The sequence below is a fragment of the Emydura macquarii genome, unplaced genomic scaffold (assembly GCF_026122565.2).
Source record: "Emydura macquarii macquarii isolate MOO-44397 ecotype Brisbane River unplaced genomic scaffold, CSIRO-AGI_Emac_v2 contig_3603, whole genome shotgun sequence".
Classification (NCBI taxonomy): domain Eukaryota; kingdom Metazoa; phylum Chordata; order Testudines; family Chelidae; genus Emydura; species Emydura macquarii.
Window position 1 is genome coordinate 5,385,480 of NW_027133740.1, and position 26,845 is coordinate 5,412,324.

At 38.4% G+C, this 26,845-nt stretch overlaps 1 protein-coding gene across 5 annotated transcripts in view; it reads right to left on the minus strand.

Moving 5' to 3' along the window:
• Nucleotides 1-26,845, minus strand: part of NAALADL2 (N-acetylated alpha-linked acidic dipeptidase like 2) — a 691,918-nt gene that overhangs the window by 344,658 nt on the left and 320,415 nt on the right. The gene's annotated exons all lie outside the window — the stretch shown is intronic.

A 26,845-nucleotide genomic window follows, 5' to 3' on the forward strand; every position in this document is an offset into this window, starting at 1 on the left:
GTGCATTAGAATTTACACCCCTTTAGTGAGAACTGCGTAGACAAGCATTTAGTGTGCTCTTGCCACTGAAACAAAATTACCCATATAGCAACAAAATGCTTGGTCAAAGTTCTATGATTAACTTATCTCTGTTTCCCAATCATCTTTAAAAGAGCTTGAGAATTAAACATGACTATTAAATACACTTCCTTCATCACAGTTTTCCACCATAATCATCTGCTGTGATCTAAAGAGCCCAACAATTTTCACCTATGATAATGATTTGGCAATGCATCCTTTCTTATCTCGGTTCATTAATATAAATATAACATTACATGCTCTCCACTCACTTATGTCAATGGAGTTGTAGGGTTCTAAGTCAACAGAATTATGCAGATACAACTAGAACTGTGAAGTCTACTAATCCATTTTTGAAGTGAAATCAAAGATTCATATAATATTTCAGAAAAGCAATGATTATATTAGTTATTCAGGACAATACCCCATTTCCCCCAGTCTGCCACCACATTTGCTTTGTGAGATATATATAGTTCACATGGCTTTTGAGCTATAACATTATAAACCCTGTTTCTAATTATCTAACCATCATCCAGGCATTTATGCTGGGATTATTACTGTAGTATCTGAATGACCTCTTCTGAAATTCTGCCATTCAGAAATACATTTTAAAAATTGTTTTGGGACATTCCATGTAGGTCTAACCCACTCCATGTGGAGTCTGCAATTTCTTATTGAGCTATTTCATAAGGACACTGATTGGCCGTACTAAATAGTGTTTGTAGAGGGCTAGACAAATCAAAATATTATTAAAGCCAATCACTAGAAGAGGTGGAAAAATTACTCAGCAATTCTTTTTATACTTGGGGATTTCTTTTCCACATCCCCTCACAATTCAAGAATGGCTGAAGAGATTTTGCTCATAGTTTCCACAAAAAAATCAACTTTGGGCAGAGACCAAGTACGGAGGAATGTCAGCCTTATGTTATAGTTTTGGAATATTGTCCAAATGTTATTGTTAGGACCAAATATTGTCAGGATATAGTGGGCACTGTGACCACTATATGGAAACACATTGCCAAGAAAGTGATCATACAAACAAACAGCTACAAATGAGTGCAGGTACAAGAACTTTCTTCCAGTGTAAAAAATATAAAATAATAATAATAATAGTAATAAAAGTAATAATGAACAACAAAAACGACCCTGGGGAAACTGAGTACAATCAAAAGAATTTATCAAGTAATACTCAAATAATCCATAGAGGAACTGTACAGTACAAAAAAGGCTTACCCATTAGTAAGGTGATTTGGGGCAACTGTAAGAGCCTTAACTTTGGTTAAGGCCAAAATTTTTAAATGTAGGCACTTAAATAAATTACCTTATTTTTAAGAAGCGGATAGAGAATGCTAAGCACCTTTGAAAATCAGGCTATTTAGTTAGCTGCCTAAATATATATGGAGTTAGGTGCCTAACTGTAGGCTGCTATATCTGAAAAATGTGGCTGAAATCTGTACCTCATAGTCTGAGTTGAACTGGTAAGAAAACCATGTCCTGAAGCCCCTTTGTTCTTGAGTTTACTCTACATTAAATTTTCAAGATATTTTCAAGTTTCTTTCTAAGCATGCCACGTACAGCGAGTGCTGCCAAAACCATGAGCTTGACGTGTCAGGCAATGTAATAAAATGCTTCAGCAACAGGAAGACATTACCTTTAAAATCATACACTGAAATGCAAGGGTAGAAAATCTTCTGCTTTGCACATTTAAAAATGTGTTCTTTTTAATACCAGGAGAGCCTGAGAACTGTTTACTAAGAAAACACAAATGGGAGCTATAGTTCCAGTAAAATGTAAAGTACATTATTGGTGGTGTGAACATGTTATTTGAAAGAGATGACAAAAGCAAAGTTGAAGAGGTTTTCAAGCTAATGGAAAACATTTAATGTTTTTACCTACACAGATAATCCCAACAGAAAAATCTCGCAGAAGGAACATGAGTATAAACCACCCCTGCCAATTGAAAAGAAAGAATTCACTAATGTACTGCGTACACGTTTACATAACATTTAACATCATTCTATAGTTCCCAATTTTTCTTTCACAAAAGTGTGCTTAGCAAATACATACTACATGCAATAATTACTTGGCATCTCAAAAGACAGAATGGTTTGAGAGGTTACAATAAAAATATACATGCTGCATTCTGAGAAGGCCTCTGATCTAGTTCCTTTGTGAAATGTGCCTTTTCCACTTATCCTCAAGCAAACTGAAAATCACAGCTTTCACCACTCAGATGAGAGAAGCCACACTGAATTTTCCCCAGGCACAAATCCATATAAAAAGATAGGATAGGGTAAATTGTCAAGCTATTTGCTTCCGCAATGTGCCTTTGTGAAAATGAGGTGCTTGATTATTTACATTCAAGATGCCTCTTCCTATATCATTCCTATTTAAGTACTCCTATTTAGGCACTTCCACCTGTCACTTCCCTTCCTACACAAGAACTGTAAGTGTGCATAGCTAGCTATTTGCACATCTTGTTTCACTTAACTGCCTTTGATATGTCATTCCACCTTTTTGAGGATATGGATAAACCAAATGCACTTGTCTAACAACCTGAATCACCATATCGGAGTATCCAAGTAAGATGCCATATGTAGCCAACAGGCACTCAAAAGATATTGCTAAAAGATTGTATAACAAAACCTCAGAGGTGCAAATGACAGCACTGCACTCACATCTAGTATTGAAGTTACAAAGGGCTGAAAAGAAACATAACTTTATAAAAAAAACCCACACAACAAAAAGACAACTACTACTACTAAGTAAATTAATAATCAAGAGAGTTAGTAACAAGACCATATACATTTGGTAGTACATTTCAGAAACCAATAGATGAACATTGGGGGTTATAAGTGCATTTGATGTATCCATGCAACACCCATTGACTCCTGTAGAGTCTTTATGACGGAAGAATTCTGTCCTTGAAAAAAATATATATGGTAATTATTTGCATTGATTATTATAAACAAAGACAAACAAAAAGGAGTAAAAAGCTAACTTACAGCTTGTATATGTTTCCAAATGCTTCATGGGACTCCCTACAGAATTATGGAATTATGCCACTTGTCAAAGCTGATTTAATAGAGATGTCTCATTAATACATTGTAATTTCATAGAGTCGGGGACAATCATTTACATTTGTACAGTGTTTAGCACAGTGGGGTCAATCTGGTGGAGACCTTTAGGTGCTAGTTAATCTACATGATAAACAATAACTATCACATAATTAAAGATGTGCTTATGATTGATTTTTGAGTTCTCTGGCTGAACCAAAAAAATTAAAAAAATTGTTTCAGGTCACACTGACAATTTTTTTTTTAACATTAAGCAAACTGAACATCCAAAAAACATTCAAACTTAAATAAAATATTTTGATTAGTTTTTGGACTTTTAAAAACTTTTTTGTAATTTTTTAAACTAAAATTGAAGTGAATTTTGTAACAAGCAATTGTGAATCAAAAAGTCAAAATGTGAAAACAAAAGTTTCAATTTTGTTTTGGAATTTTGTAAAAGTTTTTCCCCCAGCTGAAACAATTTGGTAAATTTCACATATATTCACAAAAGTTTCCGTCAACCTGAATCTGCATAACTGAGCAAAAAAAACCCGTTTCATCCAAAAAATTTCATCCAGCTTAAAACATAGATATGTGTTATTAAGGTATTTACTAAAGAGTATTACCACCCATATCAATTATCTATTCAGTAATCTATGTCATAAAAGGTAAGTTATGCAAAGTGCAATTACGTTTGATTTCTATATATCCCCAACATAACAAATCCTAATGTAATGAATACAAAGAATGGATTCTTCCTTTTTGTTTTTATTCTCAGAGCTTCTTACAATAGGATATAATCCTGATCCTATACATTCTGAATACGGAAAAAGAAGAAAAAACAACAACTTTGGAGGCAAACTACTGATAAACTGCTTTTCTTTAGTAGAATAAAGCTATTTAAAAAGAAAGAAGAAATCATGTTTTTATCAGGTGCCAAAAAAAGAACACTTGTATACATGGTTTAGATATGCAAAAGTAAATCCTATTATCCTAAAATTGTGAAACTACTAAACAATGAGTTGTCTCATCCATTTGAATTGGGTACTTACTCTTTGAATTGTTTCATGGTATGCAGTTTGAAAGGCATGACTATTTAAAAACAAATTGCGATGTGCTGTATGGGATTAGGTAGTCCCCCCCCAGCCATGAAATGAAGTAAGGGTAGGTAGCAAAACAAACATCTTTAGAGGAAGATTTTTTTCATTGTTTTTTAGAATTCTTTTTTATTATTTTAGAAATCCCAAGAAGATATTTGAGGCATTGTAAACAAATGATTACATCCAAAAAACTAGATTAAAAGATTATTATGGCTGCAAAATCAAGCACACAACAATGGAAGGTACAGTAGACTGCTCCTGCTTTGACTTCTGCTGAGGACAGGTGGCAGAGGATCAGAAAATTTGAACTTACTGCCTATGGCTGCCACTGTATATTCTCTAACTGTCACCATCCACTGCCCAAGAATAGTTCAGACAGAGTGCAGAATTATGGCCACAGAGAATAGACCATCATGAGATCTGTTATTGAAGAGATTTAACTATCCTAAATCTACCTTCCAACTTTTTGTCCTGCCTTTTACCTCATCCTGAACAGAATCACACTAAAGAGTCTTTTGATATTGAGGGCATGATTCCTCTTTAAGTCAGAGCAAAATCAGACACATGATGTAAACAGTGTCAGAGAGAAGAAGGGGAGGGTAGATGATGAACGTTTTTTTTCCCCAAAAAATAGGTTATTGTTTTTTGTTTCTGATGGAAAATAAACCCAACCATTTTTTTCTATTAAGCCATGCCTGATTTAAAAAACAATAATAAAAAAAAGTTGTTCTTCTAAACTTATTTCCTCCGCCTGAAGCACAAAAACAATAGCCTGCCAAACGCACTATACTTATAAGTGTTCCAAGACAGACTACCTCCTGAGTCTCCTAGGGAGTTATGCATTGTCTATTTAGTTCATAAGCAATTCACGATAGAAACGTCAATGTCCTCCTATGTTGTGTCCAGTCAACAAATAATAATGCATTACATCTGATATCTTTTATAGCTATCCTTTCATCCGTTCCTGGGTCATCTGGAAGGGTTTGGTAAACTTGGAGATAAACCTTAGTTCATTGCAAAGCCCCCAATTTAAAGGCTAGGGATGAAGGAGAAGGCAGAGCAAGATTTTCAGTTAAATTTATAAGGGAACATTTCACAGGGGTAAATACTAATACTAACCTGGACCTGATTCTGATCTTACTTACGCTGGTATGAATGAGATATCACCCTAGTGAAGATAACGGAGTTACTTCGACCTTAGTTCCTCCTGTGCTGCTGACACATCGGGGAGTCCTGTTCCTGCACTGATAACAGTTGCTCTCTAGTTGTGATATTTCTTCAGATCAAGGTAAGTGATTATTTCCCTCTGTTCGGCACCGGTGAGGTTATATCTAGAGTACTCTGTCCAGTTTTGGGCCCTCCACTACAGAAAGCATGTGGGCAAATTGGAGAGAGTCCAGCGGAGGTCACCAAAAATGATTGGGGGCTGGGGCACAACTTATAAGGGGAGGCTGAAGGAACTGGGCTTACTTAGTCTGCAGAAGGGAAGAGTGAGGGGGGATTCAATAGCAGACATCAACTACCTGAAGGGGGGATGGGTTCCAGGGAGGATGGAGCTAGGCTATTCTCAGTGGTGGCAGATGACAGAACAAGGAGCAATGGTCTCAAGTTGCAGTGGGGAAGGTCTAGGTTGGATATTAGGAAAAACATTTTCACTAGCAGGGTGGTGAAGCATTGGAATGGGTTACCTAGGGAGTGGTGGAATCTCCGTCCTCAGAGATTTTTAAGGGCCAGCTTGACAAAGCCCTAACTGGGATGATTTAGTTGGGGTTGATCCTACTTTGAGCAGGGGGTTGGACTAGATGACCTCCTGAGTTCCCTTCCAATCGTAATCTTCTATGATTTGGAAGCTTTTCCATTCTTCTAATTTTTGTTGTTGCCCTTTTCTCTACTTTTCCAATTCCAATATATCTTTTTTGAGATGGGGTGACCAGATCTGCACACACTATTCAAGAGGTGGGCATACCATGGATTTATAAAGAGGCAATATGATATTTTCTCTCTTATTATCCATCCCTTTCCTAATGATTCCTAACATTCAGTTAGCTTTTTTGACTGCTGCTGCATATTTAGTGGATGTTTTCAGAGAACTATTCACAGTGACTCCAAGATCTCTTTCTTGACCCCATCATTCTTTATGTGTATGTATAGTTGCAATTATATTTTCAAATGTGCATTACTTTTCATTTATCAACATGGAATTTCATCTGCCATTTTGTTGCCCAGTCACCCAGTTTTGTAAGAACTCTTTATAACACTTCACAGTCTGCTTTGGACTTAACTGCTTTGGACTTGAGTAGTTTTGTATCATCTGCAAATTTTGCCACCTCAGTTTACCCCTTTTTCCGGATCATTTCTGAATATGTTGAACAGTACTGATCCAAGTACAGATCCCTAGGGGGACACCACTATTTACCTCTTTCCATTCTGAAAACTGACCATTTATTCCAACCCTTTGTTTCCTATCTCTTAACCAGTTACTGATCCAGGAGAGGACCTTCTCTCTTATCCCATGACAGCTTATTTCGCTTAAGAGGAAGGTGAAGGACCTTGTCAAAAATTTTCTGAAAATCTAAGTACACTATATTCACTGGATCACCCTTGTTCACATGCTTGTTGACCCCCTTCAAGAATTCTAGTAGATTGGTGAGGCATAATTTCCTTTTACAAAAACCATGTTGACTCTTCGCCAACAAATCATGTTCGTCTATGTGTCTGATAATTTTGTTCTTTACTATAGTTTCAATCAATTTGCCTGGTACTGAATCCTTACTGGCCTGTAATTGCCAGGATTGCCTCTGAAGCCTTTTTAAAAATTGGCATCACATTAGCTATTCTCTAGTCATCTGGTATAGAAGCTGATTTACATGATAGGTTACTATCACAGTTAATAGTTCTGCCATTTCACATTTGAGTTCCTTCAGAACTCTTGGGGGAATACCATCTGGTCCTGGTGACTTATTACTGTTCAATTTATCAGTTTGTTCCAAAACCTCCTCTAATGACACCTGAATCTGGGACAGTTCCTCAGTTTTGTTCCTCAGATGTCTCCCTCACATCCGCAGCCATGAAGACCGATGCAAAGAATTAATTTAGTTTTTCACAATAGCCTTTATCTTCCTTGAGTGGTCCTTTATCATCTCAATCATCCAGTGGTCTCACTGGCTGTTTAGCAGGCTTCCTGCTTCCAAAGTACTTAAACATTTTTGCTGTTACTTTTTGAGTCTTTGGCTAGCTGTTCTTCAAATTCTTTTTTGGCTTTTCTAATTATATTTTTGCACTTCACTTGCCAGAGTTTATACTCCTTTCTATTTTTCTCAGTAGGATTTAACTTCCACTTTTTAAAGGATGCCTTTTTGCCTCTAAATGCTTCTTTTACTTTGTTGTTTGGCCACGGTAGCACTTTTTTGGTCCTCTTACTATGTTTTTTTAATTTGGGGTATACATTTAAATTGAGCCTCTATTATGGTGTCTGTAAAAAGTTTCCATGCAGCTTGCAGGGATTTCACTTTTGATATTGTATCTTTTAATTTCTGTTAAACTAACTTATTTTTGTGTAGTTCCTCTTTCTGAAATTAAATGCTATTGTGGTGGGCTGCTTTGATGTTTCCCTGTTTCTCCCCTGCCCGCCAACAGGGATGCTAAATTCTATTATGTTTTGGTCACTATTGCCAAGCGATTCAAATATATGCATCTTTTGGACCAGATCCTGTGCTTCACTTAGGACTAAATCAGGAATTGCCTCTCCTCTTGTGGGTCCCACGACTAGCTGCTCCAAGAAGCAGTCATTTAACTTTAAAGCCAGAAACTTTATCTCTGCATTTCATCCTGAGGTGACATGTACCCAGTCAATATGGGGGTAGTTGAAATCCCCCATTTTTTTTAATTTTTAATTTTTATAGCATCTCCAGTCTCCCTGAGCATTTCACAGTCACTATCATCATCCTGGTCAGGTGGTCAGTAGTATATCCCTGCTGCTATATTCTTATTAGTCAAGCATGGAATTACTATCCATAGAGATTGTATGGTACAGTTTGATTCATTTAAGATTTTTACGTCACATATAGTGCCACTCCCCCACCAGTACAACCTATTCTGTCCTTCTGATATATATTGTACCTTAGTATTACTGTGTCCATTGATTAGTCTCATTCCACCAAGTTTCTGTGATTTCTATTATATCATCCTTATTTAATACTCATGTTCTCCCATTTTAGTATATAGACTTCTAGTGTTTGTATATAAGCACTTAAAAATAGTCACTTTTTAGCTGTCTGCCATTATGTGATGTAATTGAATGGGACTCTTTCTTTTGACTGCTTCTCATCAGATCCTACCCATATTTTATCATCTTATTTTTTCATCCTCCTGACTAGGATATAGAGAATCTCCATTAATAGATTCTCCCCGAAGGGATGTCTCTGTCTGAACCACGTGCTCTTCCTCACCTGTCAGCTTCCCCTAGCCTTTAGTTTAAAAACTGGTCTACGACCTTTTCATCATTCCAAAAGTGGTGTCTTTATTACAGACCCCTTCATATCTCATCACAATACCCAGACAATAGAACTCATCTACCTGTTTGATTTCTTTTCTATCTACATGCACCTTTGCATCTCTTGTCTACTTTCCTCTTTTTGTTTTCTCTGCACTTATTTTCAATCCAATTTTTGCTGCTTACTGTTCTACCTCTGATGTAAGGCCAGTTGTTCTGTTCCACATCACACTTAGTAAAGCAATGTCATTGGCAAAGTCAAGGTCATGTAACTCTCCGCTACCCCATTTTACACCGTTACCTCAGCACCCAGTCTATTGCTAATGCAATGATTGCTGATAACACAGCATGGTCTAACTCCTGTCACAATACTGACCTGCTCACCCTGGCCTGTATCCGACCTCACTGTGCAACTGCTGCCATCATATAAACTCCTTATTATGCTGAGCAGCTTGTCTGTTGCCTAGTATCTTCTAGCAATATTGCCCGGGTTCTCTCTGTGGATACTATCAAATGATTTCTTAAAGTCAATAAAGACTTTACAGATCAGTAGTTTTTTTTGGTGATCTGTCAAAGAGTGAGTATTTGTTTGCAACATAATCTACCTGGACAGAACCCATCTTTTTCTTCTCATACTACTTTATCCACTGCCTTCTTCATTTTATTCAACATGATGGTAGCCAATACTTTGTCCATGATTGATAGCAATACAATACTTCTCCAGTTTGTGCGCTAAGATCACCCTTTTTTGGCAATGCCATGGTGATACCACCTTTCATGATACCATGGTATCAATAGAGTTGACTTATGTAAAATCAGTATGAGACCTATTCAGGCTATTAGTAGCAGAAAGGTCCTGACATCTTTAGAAAATTTTCAGGAAATTATAGACTTGAGAGCCATAATCAATAGTTGAACATCAAACAATTGTAAAAACGTTTCAGCATATTCTGAAAAATGATAAAAGTTAAGGCTTGTTTGTTTTTTAAGGTAAAAAAGTCACTACCTTCCTCATCAGATATGGGTGCTCCAACTTCTAACAATCCAGGATTCTCTCTTTAATCAACTCCTCTTTATATGTCTTGGAGATGGACCTGAACCACAAGGTCTTATTTGGATTCCAGTGTTTTGGTTTCTCTCTTCTTATGGTAATATTGCAGCAGTCATAGGTATGAAATGTCATTATTGCCTAAGAAACAAGTAGGGCAGCCCTGGGTCCGTTTGCACTGGAACCTCTGTATTACAGATTTCATCACATTATTTATATATACTTATGGTTTGCAAGCCTGTCTGAATAGATTTATGGGGTCCTGCTGCATTAAGTATCTTGTCTCCTAATCTGGGAGTTCATTAAAATACTCCTTATTCCTATCTGTGAATAACTGCACATCCGACAAAAGATTTATAGACCAGCTTATGATACTTGTATTTCAGGGTTATTAGCATCTCACTCAATGTGTATTTTCATTGACTTCAATGGACCTTCTTGTAGAAAAAGGTTCTACTGAATCTAAGAGTATTAGAATCTGGCCCATAATGTCTGTTTAGAGTAGAAAGGGATTTTTCACACCCATATTTGTTTTAGATGTAAAATTACATACATCCTTGCACCCCATCTAAAATCCGTAATCTGCTCAGGCACAGATAGTTCAATGCTTTATCGAAGACGAAAACATCTTTGCATTTCCCAGAGTTGAAAGTTTTGGTAGTGAACCTTGGCCTTCACAGTAGGTTGAACTTACATATCTGTATAATATCTTGCTCTCCTTGAAAACATCTTTAGTCAGCTACGTTCCATTTAGCATTCTACTGAGGGAAAAATCTCCTGGAGTTCAAAGTTTTCTTTTTCTTTTTTTTTTAATTCCAAGTGTTACTGAATTAAAATCAAAATATCTTTCTAGCCAAGAGGAAGAACCTGTGCTATGTACTATGGAAACACGACTGCCACAAAATCAAACCTTATAGAAGTGAGCATTCCACCAAATAATCTTTCAGTATCTGTTTTCTACTCTTCCTGTTGTATGCTTCATTTTTTCATCCTATTTATTTATTCATTCATTATTCTTTTCTCTTTGCTCCTCTGTCTCTAGTACTTTTCTTCTAGTTTCTTAAGTTGAAGGCAAACCTAATAATATTTGCGTCAAACTTTTGAACACACAATATCCAGTTGAGCTTGAAATGAAGCAAGCATAGTTTCCCTATCTTTTCTCGACAGAAAAATATACAATTCTGGCTTTTTGTGAAACCTACAACCAGACATTTCCACCTCTGATGATATTACATTCTGGTAATTTCTTTTGATTTTTACACATTAAATGAGTCTCTCAAACAAACAACTTTGCCTTTGTTACAAAGCATTACAGAATATGGGGAATTTTCAGACTAAAAGGCCCTGTCAGCAATTTTTACTTTAAAATTTTTAAACTCTATTTGGGAATGTCTGATTATCAGCCATCTCCCAAAGTTCATTAGTCAGACATAAGCTTGTAACCTCTAATTATTTCTTGTTATGTTTGCCCATTGTAATTTGCATCCCTCTCCTTACAACAATTTACTAGACTGATATATTATCGATGATAATGCTTTCCTAAGCAGAAACAACAACCTAAAGTTGCCACCTGTATTGATATGGGAGTAATTATTCATATAAATATGCAAAATGCCCTCAATTACACAGGCTAAAGTAGAAATTATGGCCACTATAAATGAATCAAAACAGAAGGAAAAACTCACAAAAGTCCAATCTACTAGAAACAGAAAAGAAAAATATTCTGTTCACGTGTTGTAACTTCCTTACAAATATATACATTATTCTCTCTCTCTCTCTCTCTCACACACACACACACACACACACACACACACACACACAATTATATATAGTTATATAGGCATGAATTACAGCTGGTTGAAAATATTTCAACAGAACAATTTTCCATTGGAAAATGATGTTTCAGTAATATTGAAATGTTTCATGGGAACTGTCAATTTCAATGAAATTTGACTGAAAAGTTTTGAAACAATTCAAAGTATTTTGTTTAAACTTTCTTATAATGTTTCAACATTATCAGAACATTTCAACATACTAAGGTCATTTAGATGTTTCTGAATTTAAATAATTCAGAACTTTCATTACATAAATTATTTTGAGATTTCAAATTTTTGTCCCAATTTGAAATTTCAAAATTTCCTATGGGAGAGAAATTCCATTTTCTAACCCACTCTACACACACACATATACATACTTATATAGGTGTAAGTATGTGTATGCATACACATCCATACATTATTTTATATATAGTGATATTGGTTTGAGTATGTGTGTAGATAGAAAGATAATATGCATCTATAAAAATATAGGTACATATACATGTGTAAAAGATGAGATCATCTGCTATGTCAAGAATAGAATAATAGAAATATATGACTGGAAGGGACGTTGATAGACCATCTAGTCCAGTCCCTGGTACAGAGGTTGGACTAAGTATTATCTAGACCAGTGTTTCTCAAATAGTGTTCTGCGGAACCCTGGGGTTCCGCGGGTTGAGTTGAAGGGTTCCGCGAAAAAGCGGAACTGCGCCGCCGAAATTAACAGAAATCACACACCGCTGAACAGCTGTCAGCACGCCGCCAAAAAGCTGTGCGCCGCCGAACAGCTGATGGCACCGCGGAACAGCTGTGATTGCGCCGCGGAAAACAGCTTAGAGAGCGCGCCGCCGAAACCAGCCTACACCGTGCCGCCGAAAAGGGGAAGATTGTCAGCGGAGGGTATGGCATGGCTGCGCAAGGGTGCGGCGGTGAAATATAATTGAGAAACACTGATCTAGACCATCCTTCACAGGTGTTTGTCTAATCTATTCTTAAAAACCTCCAATGATGGAGATTCCACAATTTCCCTAGGTAATTTGTTCTAGTGTTTAACTACCTGTAGAGTTAGGAAGTTTTCCTAATGTCTAACCTGTCTCCCTTTCTGCAATTTAAGCTCACTGTCCGCAGTGAATAAAGAAAACAACTTAAAACGCTCTTATTTATAATGACTTTTATGTACATGAAGACTGTTATCATGTCCCCCATCAGTCTTCTCTTCTCCAGACTAAACAAACCCAAAATTTTCAATCTTTCCTCATAGGTCATGTTTTCTAAACCTTTAATAATTTTTGTTGCTCTCCTCAGGACTTTCTCCAATTTGTCCACATCTTTCCTGAAGTGTGGTGCCCAGAATTGAACACAATACTCCAGTTGAGGCCTTATCAGAGTAAGTACTTCTCGGATCTTGCTTACAATATCTTTGCCAATGCATCCCAAAATGATCTTCACTTTTTTGCAACAGTATTACATTGTTGACTCATATTTAGTTTGTGAACCTCTGTAACTCCAGATTTTTTCAGCACTTCTTCTTAGGCAGTCATTTCCCATTTTGTATTTGTGCAATTGATTATTCCTTCCTGCATGTAGTACTTTGCCTTTGTCCTTATTGAATTTACTCCTATTTATTTCAGATCATTTCTCCAGTTCGTCAAGATAATTTTGAATTCGAATCTTGCCCCCTTGCAACCGCTTGTGGACAAACTTTATACATGTACTCCTTATGCCCTTATCCAAATCATTTATGAAGATATGGAATAGAACCAGACCCAGGACAGATCCCTGTGGGACCTCACTCAATATGCCCTTCCAGCTTGACTGTGAACCAGGGATAATTATTCTCTGAGTACAGTTTTCCAACCAGTTGAGCACACACCATATAGTAGATTCGTCTCTAGGTTATATTTCCCTAGGTTGCTTATAAGGTCATGTCAGACAATATTAAAAGCCTTACTAAAGTTGAGTTGTATCACATCTTCTGTTTCCCCCTATCCACAAGGCTTGTTATACTTTCAAAGGAGGACATTAGGTTGGTTTGACATGATTTGTTATGGACAAATCCATATGGACTCTACCTTATTGCCTTAATATCTTCTATGTGCTTACAAATTGATTGTTTGATTATTTGCTCTATTATCTTTCCAGGTACCAAAATTAAGCTGACAGATCCACCATTCCTTGGGCTCTCCTTATTTCCCTTTTTATAGATAGGTACTCTCTCCAGCTCACCATGAGTTATCGAAGATAACTGCTAATGGCTCAGAGATCTCCTCAGCCATATTCTTAAGTATTGTAGGATGTATTTCATCAGGGCCTGCCGACTTGAAGAAATCTAACTTGTCTAAGTAAATCTTAACTTGTTCTTTTCCCTATTTTAGCCCCAGATCCTACACAATTTACACTGGCATTCACTATGTTAGTCATCTGATCACTGCCAACCTTTTTTAGTGAAAATTGAAACAAAGGTGGAATTTAACACTTTGGCCATGGCTGCATTTTCTATTATTGTCTTTCCCTACTCATTGAGTAATAGGCCTTCTCTGTCCTTGGTCTTCCTCTTGCTTCTAATGTATTTGCAAAATGTTTTCTTGTTACTCTTTATGTCCCTAGCTAGTTTAATCTCATTTTGGTTTTGGCCTTTCTACTTTTGTCCCTAAATGCTTGTGTCATTGTTTTTATATTCATCCTTGTAATTTGACCTACTTTACAATAGTTCTATCTAGTTTTCCACTTTTGTTAGAATTTGATTTATGGATATTTACTTTGTCAATATTGCGTGTCAAAATATACAATTTGTGTTTTAATACTTAGAAAGTTTTACCTTTTTGGAACTTACCCTGTATTGTCATCCAATAATTATTTTCTGACCCCATACCAATAATTTCCTGCAACTGTGAAAATTTAAATAGATAAAAAAATTAAAAAGCTTAAAAATAAACATTATCTACTGAAAATTATAAAAGTTGAATTCTGCGAAGCCTATTTACAAAACACGTACATGAATTGGCTTGCCAAACATGATGCACTTGAATATAATCAGACAGGGAGATGAATGAGCATATAGTGCTGCAAACATAAATCTGAAAATTAAAGCAGCTCTTATCAATCTAGATGAGCAAAAGGGTAGTTCTGAAAACTGAAATGACAACTTTCACATTTAATGTGAATGTACTTGCTTTAAATTGTTACATAAAGTATAGGACTAAATCATTTCTTTAGGAAAAAGGGTGTGTGTGTGAAAGTTACAAAAATATTTTAAAAAGCCCAGCATTAAAAAGGATACTAGATTAAAAACAGAAAATATATTTACTTGAAAGTAGATTCATGTGTTTATGTTAGATTTTTATGCAAATATTCATTTAATATTATATAAATTATCAGCCAAATAAAAAATCAAGTAAGATTTTTTATGTGAGAATAATATAGTTTTATCTGATGTTTAATCAAGTAGGTATTTCTATTTTTCAGACACTTAAAATTTTGGAAAGCAACTTTAAGGATGCCATTTGTCTTTTTATAAAAAAAAAAGACAGAATGTGGCCTGGAGAATCAGATAGTACCTTCATTGTCTGGCTATGCCAAAAGGACAGGAGATACTTGATATGGATTTAATCAGGCTGCAACCTTATTATTAGATGGCTGGGACTACCCGGCAGATAAAAGTATACAGTGCAGGCAACTCCATGTTCATTCAAACAACTACCCAAGGCTTCCACCAGCCCCCGCTCCCCTTTCATTTTCCATCCAGGCCCCCCGCCAACCCATGGCTTGAATCTTTTCATTCACTCCGTGGCCCTCCCCACCGGGGTCTTGGAGGAGGGTTAAGGTGAGCTATAAGAAAGGGGGGTTGGCTCCCTGCCATACCAATCATAGAAGCTCTCCTCATTCCATTCCTTTAATTAGCACCTCCTTTTTAAGTCCTTTATTAGGCCATTTATCTGGTCACTGGATGCCTTTCCTATGGAGTACCTGCATTGGACATCCGCCCCACACTTACAAAATAAGTTGCAACGCATAACCATTTTCCCTTCACCATAATAGGTTCTCCCTGACACCCGCCGTGCGGAAGGTGTAAAAACCCCACTCCACCTAAGCCAATATAGTGGTGAGGGAAAAATTCCTTCCCAGCCCCCCAAAAAGGAATGGTTTCCACAATGCTCACAGTGGGTCCTAACCCAACCTGATATTCACACCTTGAGAGAATAAAGGGTGGATGCTGCCTTGCCTGCTGCATGGAGAAAAAGCTTCTAAGGCCCAAGCTTGCACCTTTTAAAGCCTTCCACACTTACATTTGCAGGGGATGAGTCAGTGTTGCCAAGCTGACTCCCTCCTACCTTTTTGCAGCAGTGTCTGACCTCCTTCCTCCCACCCCACCCATAAAGCACTGGTGCCTTACTCCAGCAAGTCCGGACAACGTCCCCCCTGCTTCAGGTGCGGAGCAGTCATTATACAGAAATGGCAAAGAGTCAGATCACAGAGGTCTTCCATAACTATCTTCTGAGTTGGCTTTCCAATTCCATTTTAAAGCTACGCTCATTTTTTAGCATTGTCATTAATTACAGTCCTGTACTCTGCATTGATTACTCCACTAAAGGATTTCAGATTGAAGCACTCCTACCATTTCATTTGTTAAAATAGCAAACATTTGTGCTGTGAGTACATTATTCTTTATGACAGATAGCAGGGGAAGAGGCAGTTACAGGATGGGACTCTGCCACATTTTCCTTATAGCTCTGCCCTGTTAAACTCAGTTGTACCATTAATAAGTTTGTGTCCCAGGCCTCCCCTAAGCAGAGATGATTACTTTCCTGATTCATGCCAAACTGCATGTCGATATTTTGGACAGTTATCCAGGGTAAACCTATAAGATGTTAAGGCCCCAGCTCTGGCCTGTGACTGTGATAAGGTAGCCTAACCCCCTGACACCATCCAACTCACTTAGCAAGTCTCTTGCGTGGTTAAGGACCTTGCGTGGTTAAGGAATGCAACTGCCAGGCAGGATACACAACTTGTCCTCAAGTCCTGGCAGGATTTATTCCCTAAAGCTACATTTGAATCCTGAAAAGAGTTTACGTTAACCCCCATGCCATCTGGTATTCAGCATTGCCTCCCCGACATACGTTAGTTATAGAAGATAAGTGTGCAGCGTTCCATTTACATTTGTTGGTTTTTGTTGAACTCCTGAGGGTTAGCATAAGCCTAAGTAATACTGCCTGGTTCCATTTTTACACTTATTAATTGCATATTTTTAATGGGAAATACCAATGGGTAGAAGAAAGAGGACCATCTCTGGCAGAAAAACATGCAGAAGTAAGGCCCTGTGGAAGACAACTGTTCCTACATTTTCTTCCCAAATCACTCCATCAGTGGGAGGAGGATATATGGGTCCCATGACCAACAGATCTCAGATGATCCACTAGAGGCTCAGTCATCCTGTTCCTTTGCATCTGCTGTGGACAACCTGCTTCCCCTCCAGTCTCTGCCTAGCTTCCCTGCTATTGGGATCCTCTATCAAGGGGCAGTTGCCCAACACAAAGGAAGGTGCCCCTACTGCTAGGGTCACCCACCTAGAGACAGACACGCAGATATCACAGCGATGGGCAGGGCATGAGAATCAGAATAGTCAAGGGGCTTTGTGGAAAAGTGAATGTAGTCAGAGTCTGAATTACATGGATTTATTGCTGGTGTCACAGATAATTGAGAGGGGGAAAGAAGGAGGTGAAAGGAGAAACAAGTGGGTTACAGTTCTTCCACAGACCTTCCCCTTCTTACAAACAGGACCTGATGAGGCTCTTCCACATATTAAGCAGAAAGAGGATGTGAGACAGGGAGATCTGATTAGGAAGGTCTCCTGCCTGCCAGTGCATGGTACAGTGTGATTAAATTACATTGTTGCCAGCAATAGAGGTAGATTTTTCAGGCAAGCAGGAGACTTACTGCATGCCTACTTAGAGACAGGCAATATTTAATGGTAAGATAATTACCTGCCACCCTCAGAATAATTAGGGACATTATTACAGAACTGTCATCTCCTGAATACACTGAAGAAAACCTAACCCAAGTTCTTCTTGACCCTCTTTTTATGACTTACATGATCTTGGCCAATCAATAATCCAGCGTAAATGAGTACAAAACTGTCAGGAAATAGAAAAGCCTCGCACTACAAGTAAAGAGCTTAATATGCACTCACATAAATTCTGATTAAGCTGCAAATTTCCCTAGTAGTCTATCATTCAACACCGAAAGGTCCTTTTCCAGAAATTCTACAAATATTTGTCTTAGTCTCTGCATTGTGTGCAGAACCAGACTGTAAATCTGATAAACATGACAAACTTTCTACAATGATAATCATTAAAAACTTGCCAATTTATTTAGATAAATAAATAGATCAGGTTTCCTCAGGGTTTGTAGATTTCCCTGTACACTGCCTATATTTATGATAGAGAACAGTGAAAATACTGAGGTAACCATTTCTATTTAAGACAAAGCCGGGAAGTTTTGGATATTTGGGGGTTGTTGTTTTTTAAAGGCTGACCACTGTACAGTCACAGACCTATAACAACAGTAACAATACATTCACTTAAACGTTTAAGTTGAAATGATCCACATCATTTTTAGCCCATCAGTTATTGGGCTCCCTGCAGGAGTAAATGGGTGACATTATATGGCCTGTGTTATGCAGGAGGTCAGAGTAGATGAGTATGATAGGCCCTTCTGGGCTTAAAAGTCTGTGAATTTTAGAGATAAATGATATCACTAACAAGGATGTTTTTTAAAAAATCAAAGGGAATTGAAGACTTGGTTAAAAGTCTTATTTACTGATATTTCATTTCTAGATTTTCATCCTATTTTAATCCTCTACAAATATTTTTACAGTCAGATCATTCCTGAGAGGCATTGGTTCACATCAAGTGGCACACTCCCTCCTGGATGTCACAGCAGCATGCTCTCTTCTCCAGGCCTTGTCAGCTTGCTGGCTGGAGCAGAGGGGGGGTTGAGACCATCGTCTCCTCTCTTGTCCACCTTGTCTTCCCCTAGAAAGTGCTGGCTTGAAGCAGTCCCTCAGTCTGAGGAAGACAGAGGGTACAATTTTGACTTATCTCTGCATGGTGGCATAATTCTCCACAGGATGGGGCAGGAGGAGGCGGAGGGGATGGGACACTCTTTGCAACACCTCCCCAAAATGGTATTTAAACACCTTCTCTTTGAACTGCAATGTACAGGGACATATGACAAATGGGAATAAGACTGATATTTCTCATGATTAATTCACTTATTAAGGCCCCTAAGGAATGAGAAACAGAATACTGCATATTCGTTATGAAAGTGAGACACAAGACACTGTAGTCATTAGATTTATTTATAGTTAAGAGTAGGGATGGGGGGGAAAGGGGAGAAGCCCTTCCTCACTCTAGAATCAACTCAGACATTTAAGCTTGGAGTTGTTTATGCATATTTTTCCATTTTTAAATCAATTTCTTTTTGGGACTGGAACCAGAACTGTGAGGCACTGCAAGTGCATTTCTGAGTTATTTCTAGGCACAAGCAGAAGTGATGGAAATCACGAGAGAAAGTCTCTTCTCATGATGTTTCCACTCCAGTTTGCAGATTCAGGAATTTGGACAGCTGAAATAAGCACATACTTACCCAAACTGCACCTGGATGCCAAATGTCGGCTTGTATATTATCAGCAGCTGGGTTTTTTTTTTTTTTTTTTTTTTAAGACTTTGGTCCAGTTTATGTACATCTTGATGCAACTGTATCAATGTTGAAACTACGTTCTGCTAGTTCCTTCATCTTTCTCTGAAATATTTTCAAGAGACATTTGCCAAAAAGAGTCTTCACTGTAAGAGGCTGTGTTAGCTGTCTGTTTCAGATATTCCAGCTCGGTCATCTTAGCTACTATAATGGCTTTGAGCCTATGGCTGTCCATGGTTATACTACTCCTGAATGCAATCTGTAGTCAGTCCGCTACCCATTTTCTTATAGAAAAACATGTAGTACAGCTTTAGAAAGTTAACTGAAATTCATCCTCATCAGAACTATTCTGAACTATTTGTTACTTGAAAGCATCGAGTCTTCCACCTGTATTTTTAAGCATTCCTTTTATTAAAGAAGCTACAGAAATAGAACTATCTTTGATCTGTTTAGCTTAAAACATGTGTTCTTGTGTATTTTCCTCTTAATAAAAACTGATTGGAAGTGTCCTCAAGCGGTGATCTTATGTTGTTGACTTTGTCCTAATAGGTTGAAAATTACAGGACTTATTTTTGGATTGTCAACGTTGCCATTATTTTCAAGTATTATAAAATACGTTTTTCCTGTCTAGAGAGAGAACAGCTATCCTGTAGAAAAGTATCCAAGGATTTTATACAATTGTTCTACTACCGGACATCTATTTCTTTTTTTGACAATATGTCTATATAACATCCAAGATAGGGCTTATTGTTAAAGGCTCCCTTCGACGTGATATATCATGCTGCATCCAAGAATAAAGCATTTCACTGCTTATCTTTTTGAGTGTCCACCTCTAATTCACTGCGCATTTCACTGTTATTTATATTTATTTTGTTTCCTGCCTATCCAGCACTTAAAACTCATAGTCAGTGCAGTGATCCAAAATATTTATTTTTATAGAGTGTTTCTATTTCATGTTCTCATGGCAGACTGACATATTGCTGGTACCGCAAGGGTCAGATTATTATGGCCAATAAAACAGTATGAGAGCCTTACTACTCCCTGTGGTAGAGGATTAAATATCAGATAGGCAAGGATGTCCAGGCAAGATAAGATGTTATCTGTCTCCAACTACAGTGACTTTATATTTACAGTGTTCCTAAATGTTTAGCACTTATGTCCTTATTTTCTGAGGAACAGAAGCAAGTGATGGCTTATTTTCGACTGTATTTCATAATCACCCGTAAATATCACAGTGTTGAAGGGACTATTAAATAGCTGTTTACTCTAAAGGTTATTTAATTTTTAGATTGAAAGCTGTGCAGATGCGTAAGAAGACAGGAATTCAGCAATCTATAAATATAGCATTTCTTCCTATATATAGTTCTGATAACACCAGCTTTAGCAACATTTCCAAAATGGTTTCTATTATAAGCCCCCATTTTCACAGTCACAACTTTCACCTTTGGATCTGACATTTTCCATATTGGCTCTCGGTCTGGAGGTGATATTTGTTTTTGTTAAGTTGGAACATATGTCCTTCAAGTCATTTTTGAGTTCTGAGATTGGAGAAACTATAACCAAAACCACCCCACACACACTTCACACCGCTTTAAAATAAACCAACAAAAATACCAGAGATGAAGAATAAACTGTGGTTTGAAATGTGACACACGACCTGAAAATACTCTTAAGAACTAGTGTCTTTGCATGGCTTGACAACAAGTTGCTATTTAAGCACAGATGTAACGTAAGAAAATTGCATACTAGCATGCTGACAGGAACATTTCCTTAAGCCTACATGTGTACTTTTAAGCTAGAGCTGGACACATTTTTTCACATGAAGAATTTATTCCATTAAAAATTATTCTTTCCTTCACCATTTGTTCTAAAACATTGCATACTGCTGAGGTTAGACTAATAGGTCTGTAACTGTGTGGACCACTTTTTTCATCTTTCTTAAATATAGATACAACAACATAAGCTATTCTCCAGTCATCAGGTACTAGCCCCAAACAGATGGTTAGTCTCATCACAAGAATTTTTAATAAATCAGTCTCATTGGCCAGTTCTTTCAGTATTCTGGGAGGGAAATCCTCCTGATTTAAGAGCATTGAGCTCTAAGCTTTTCTTTCACCTCAAATGTGATAATTTCCATTTCTATCCACTCATTTCCATCAGCCATTCTGCCTTCATTCCCATGTACCATATTATCATCCTTTTTGAAAACTGAGGCAACATATTCATTCAGTTTGGGGGCAGACCTAGATTATCTTTAGTCTCCTTCCCTTCTGTAATTTTCCTGGTCCAGCCTATAGACTTTTAGAGAAAATTATGTCTAAAAGCCAGCCACTGACAGAAATACTTCTGCTAGTGTGACCAAGTGGAGATATTCTTGGGGTTTTCTCTGAGTACTGTGTGCGTGCCTCTGTTTCCCCATATGTTATTCATGTATTTCAGTGATGGGACCTGGATGTGTGATCATTGCAGAGACCACCTGAAGGCGGATGGGCCTTCGGGCCTTACCCTGCCACACGAATGCAGACCTGGCCATGACCCCTTCCCTAGGTCAACCAGTTCTTACAGGCTGTGGCAGGTGGAGGCCAGGAGAAGTGGCCACCTTGCCTGGGAAGGAGACAAAGGACTGGGAAGGGGCAAGGGGACATCTCAGGGGGTGACTGAGGGAAAGAACCCAGTCCCCGGTGAGGGGTTCGTGCGGGAACAGTGCTCAAGGATGGGGGCTCTGGGGCTCATCAGGTGGTCGTTGCTGTAATGTCTAATTAAGCTCCTACCAAAGTCTGTCTTGCTGTGATCCTGAGAACTATTAAACCCTTCTGACTTCCATGCTGGCTGTGAATCGCTTCTGACTGCCAGGCAGGGTGCATGGCCCTTTAGGGGTGTGTAGGGCTCCCCAGAGTCCTGGCAAAGAGGACTCATGGGGGCAGCTTGGGCGGAGCAGGGGTGCTGAACGCTGGGACGCCAGAGTCAAGAGGCAGCTGCATGGGTGTATGGAGCCCTGAGGGGGCAGACTCCAAAGCACTAGGGTCCTGACTGATTGATTCCCGAGCAGTTCAAGAGCACAGTTCCTATGGGACTTCATCACAGCTGGTTCCCATGAAACAATCTCTCTTCCAGGCAGCTTTCTCAGAGCTGCAGTGACTAGAGTAAGTCAAATTCAACCCTGATTAAAAGTGGTGCAACTATTGACTTCTGCCTTCTTAGGCCACATCTATACTATGCATGCTACAACAACGCAAGATACAATGCCATGAATTCACACTCCTGAGCACTACTGCTATGTCAACCTAACTTTTAAGAGTAGACCAGGCCTTGCACTCAGAATGAACTTGATACAGTCTCATCACTCCATCAGCCTGCAGTGCCTTCACTTTTCCATTTACTTCCCAGCACTGGGCTATGAATAATGCACCATGCTTAGCAGTCCCCACTAGTGGAGTAGCACGTCTCTTTCTCATCGATTCCTAAACAGACAGAGACATGAGTGCATGCCTTATTAAGTGCATAGCCATGTAAGTGTTCACTGGTTGGTCCAACAAACTTACAAGATCCATAGTGAGAACGTTTAAGTTCCACCTACGTAGTAGCTCTTTTTAAAGGAGACTGCTAATCCTATGGCTGGATAGTTGAAGATTTTTTTCCCCCCATTTTTCTTTTTATTCTTTATGAATACTTAGTAAGTTATAGGGGGGATAGTTAGTGCAGCATTCAGGTTGCACAGTTAAAAATACAAAAAAGCAGGAAATTAAGGGAGATATTTTCTACTAATCGCTGTTTGTGCCTTTGAAAATCTACCCCTCAATAGTTAAATTTCCACCAGTAACATTGTTCTAGCTGCAGCATACAATGTTCTATTTTCTTCTTCTAGGGAAATGTGTAGTTTGGTATATGAACAGTTATGTCTTAAACAGACACGATAAAAACAAACAGAATGTAGAACATGCCTTTGTGAAGGCTGTCATCATGACTTTTGTACTTCCTGATCATGATTTCAATTCTATAACCTTCACATTGCATTAACACAGCTTTCTGCGTATAATTATATGCTAGTTAGGGTTGAGTGTCGCTTTCTGTTTAAAGGGCAGCTGGGCTTTAAAATGTACATGCTTACACAGGTAGTCTAGAAAATTTGCTGTGCTTTGTGGGGGCCTAAGGTAGAGTTTATAGTTCAAATATGAGATCATCGAACAAGGGGTTCTCAAGATATACTCCCCCTTTTAAAAAAAAGGTCAGCTGTTCACAAATATCAACTGATTTTTTTTTATTTTTTGATACACCTGGGACTCAAAATAAAGTTCTAATCCTCTTCAAACCAATCTCAGTCACTCGGGATTTATCTCAACTACTGCATGGCACCCACTGTCTGTCTGGGAAAGAAATATTGCAAATATTACTAGGGATAAAATTTGTAACTCCATGTTGGCAGGAGCTAAAATGCATAAAGGAATGAAATGTGCATGTGCAGCAAAACTAGGGGTCGGCTGAAACCAGACAGTTTGCCTTCAATGTGTTTTCACACTAACTGGGTGGGCTCCAGGTGATGTGCTGTGGTTACTGAACCTGAGCTCCACTCAAACAGTGGGTATATGTCTATGCAGTGAATGAAGGTGTGATGGTATCGCAGGTAGGCATGTCCATACTAGCTTCAGTCTGTCTAGCACAGGTAACAGACAATAGTAGCGAGGATGTGGAAGCACAGTCTTCAGTGTGGATTAGCAACCAGAGTAAGTACCCATGGATTTGCAGGGGTTCCTTTTGGAAGTTTTGCCCTTAGACCAAAATTTCCCATTTAAAAGTGGTCTAAAATACGCACGCGCGCGCACGCACACACACACACTCTGACTTGACAAGTATTGTCACAGAAATTAGCATTGATTAATACAGGGAAGATGAAAGACAGTTAAGATAATGTAATCATGCTTCCCAAATAAAGGAATTGCGTGTGACCAAAGGAGAAGGCAGTGAGATACTAAGCACTCCAACAGCGCAGGGCCTGTCTACACTGGTACTTATGCTGGCAAAACTTTTGTTGCTCAGGGGTGTGAAAAAACACCGTGCTGAGCGACATAAGTTTTGCCAGCATAAGTGTTAGTGCAGTCACATCTGTCGGCAGGACGTGGTCAAGTTCATTCAAAACTGTGGGCCACAACACAAATAATGGCATATTCTCTTAGAACTTTCTCTTGTCTACTTATTATGGCACCCTACCACCACCCCACCCCCTTTACTGAACCTTCCTAACTTAATGGGGCAGAGTTAATCTTCCATTGCTGGGGTGGTGTGCACCTTAACTTTTAAGTTTGCATTACCTTCATTCTCCATCTCCTGCTTCCCCATCCTGGAAGGGCAAAAGCACCACTGGGCAACCTTAATTCCGCATTAACAAAGTTTTTGGGCATTTAATAATAAACCAAATTGCCTTTACTTATGTTAAATGTATCTCCTACCTGTGTTTCTATTCAAGGCTCCTTAACACGCATGATAATTAAGAACCTGGAGCTGCAAGGTTTTCAACACTTCATAGGAGCAGAATAAGGGGTGAAATTCACCTGCACGCAGACAACCACCAAAGTGTCTATGCACCACTTAAACTGTATTTAAGAACTACTTGGCTTAAGTGGTGTATAAGCCATATGCTGGCTGTCTCAGAAAAGGGTTAAATTTAATCATAAATGCATCATTTAGATGCAATGCAACTTCCTCTTTTATTATTATCTGTAATTAGCCAGATTTCTTTCCCTGTTTGTACCAAATATGCAAAGTGTTTAACCTTGCTATTAAATTATGATCGATACTTAACTTTTAATAAAATATATTACACAAGTGTCATTGTTTCTTCAACATGATCTGGCCTATGCTACATTTATTTACATAACGACAGTAATATGTATTTCACAACTGATATGGCAGCTCTCCTTAGAGCCCTCCCATGATCTGCTTGTTGTTATGACGGGGTAAACAGTGTCACCTTTCCAGTGCTCAGTGAACTGCAGAGAAGGAGCAAGGCACACCATCAATCACATTGCATTAAGTAGGCTTTCAAAATAGATTTCAGATATCGAAATGCTGTTTAGACTGTTAGGGAAAGTACAAATTGGACAGCTCATATAAAATGGTCATATGATGAATGGACATGATGGGTCTTCAAAGAAAAGGAGCACTGCTATTCTTCAAACAACCTTGTCAAAACAAAAATAAGACTTCAGTTCTTTTGGTAGTCTGGCTACTACAATTTAAGAATTCTTTAATGGCTGTGTCTCCTAGAAGTTCAAACAAATACCACTGGTAGCAGAAACTCATCTTGATTAATGGACCATAAATTCAATGTCAAACTAGCCCCTTGTAAGAATTTGCATTAAATTTTGGAAATTAATATTATCTTTTAACAGGAAAACTGTGGTGTTTCAATTATAGCCAGGCTGCGTGACATCCAAAGCAAATGTAATTTGCCGGCTTACTTCATGTGGTCATGTCTCAGTCTACTGCCTTATCCTAGAAACAATCGCAACCTGCTACTCACAGTTTAAGATACTTACACGCTTGGCTCAAACTTTACTGATTTGTGCTTTAGGCACACTAAGTCCCAGGTGAAATCACTGCTGATAACAATGTAGCATAGATAAATATTTATGTGGCCATGGATCATTACCAGATACCATCACAGCACTTGAGGGAGGCACTTGGGCTCACAGGACTCAGGCTGAGGGGCTGTTTCATCACTATGTAGACATCTGGGCTCGGGCTGGAGCCCGGGCTCTAGAACCCTGCAAGATGGGAAGGTCTCAGAACTCAGGCCCCACACCAAGCCCGGAAGTCTACACAGCAATGAAACAGGCCCGCAGTCCAAGCCCTGTGAGCACAGGTCAGCCATGGATTTTTCTTTGCTGTGTAGACGTATCCTAATATATTATAAACATCACAGTGATGGTAAATGTTCAGAAAGCGTAAAAGTCTGTTTTCAGAGTGCAGGGAGGAGGGCAAAATCCCCCAAAACTCAACTTCCTAGCCACACTTCTTTGATTTATTAATACTTTAGTCATGAAAACAAACTAAACTTATTTTTGAAGTATGGGGAAATACGATAAAAAGTGTCTGCTTCGTTGTGGGTGACACATCACGCAGTAGAGAGGAGAAAGATGACAGTAATAATATCAACTCCGGAATTTATATTGCACTTGCCTTTTAAAAGCACTTTACAAACATTTATTTAGCTTCACAATATCCCTGTTGGCTAGGAAAGTAAGAATTATTATCTCCATGTAGAAACTGAGGCAGATCTTAAATGACTTGCCCAAAGCGAGAGAGGAAGAATGTATCAGACCCAGGTTTATAATTCAGGAGTTCCTGGCACCTAATCCAGTCCTCAAACCATACCTCATTGGAAAGAAACTCATCTGCCCTTTTCTGTGTGCCTCTCTCAAGTGCTAGTCAGCGGGGTTTGCTCAGCATTTCCTTCACACAAACATAGGTAGAAGACAAAGTTCCGGGCAAAGCTCTCTCAGACTCTTGTATCCAGCTAAAACCAGAAAGTGTAAACCCACCAAGTGAGAGACATCCAGCATTTAATTGTAAAAAAAAACAAT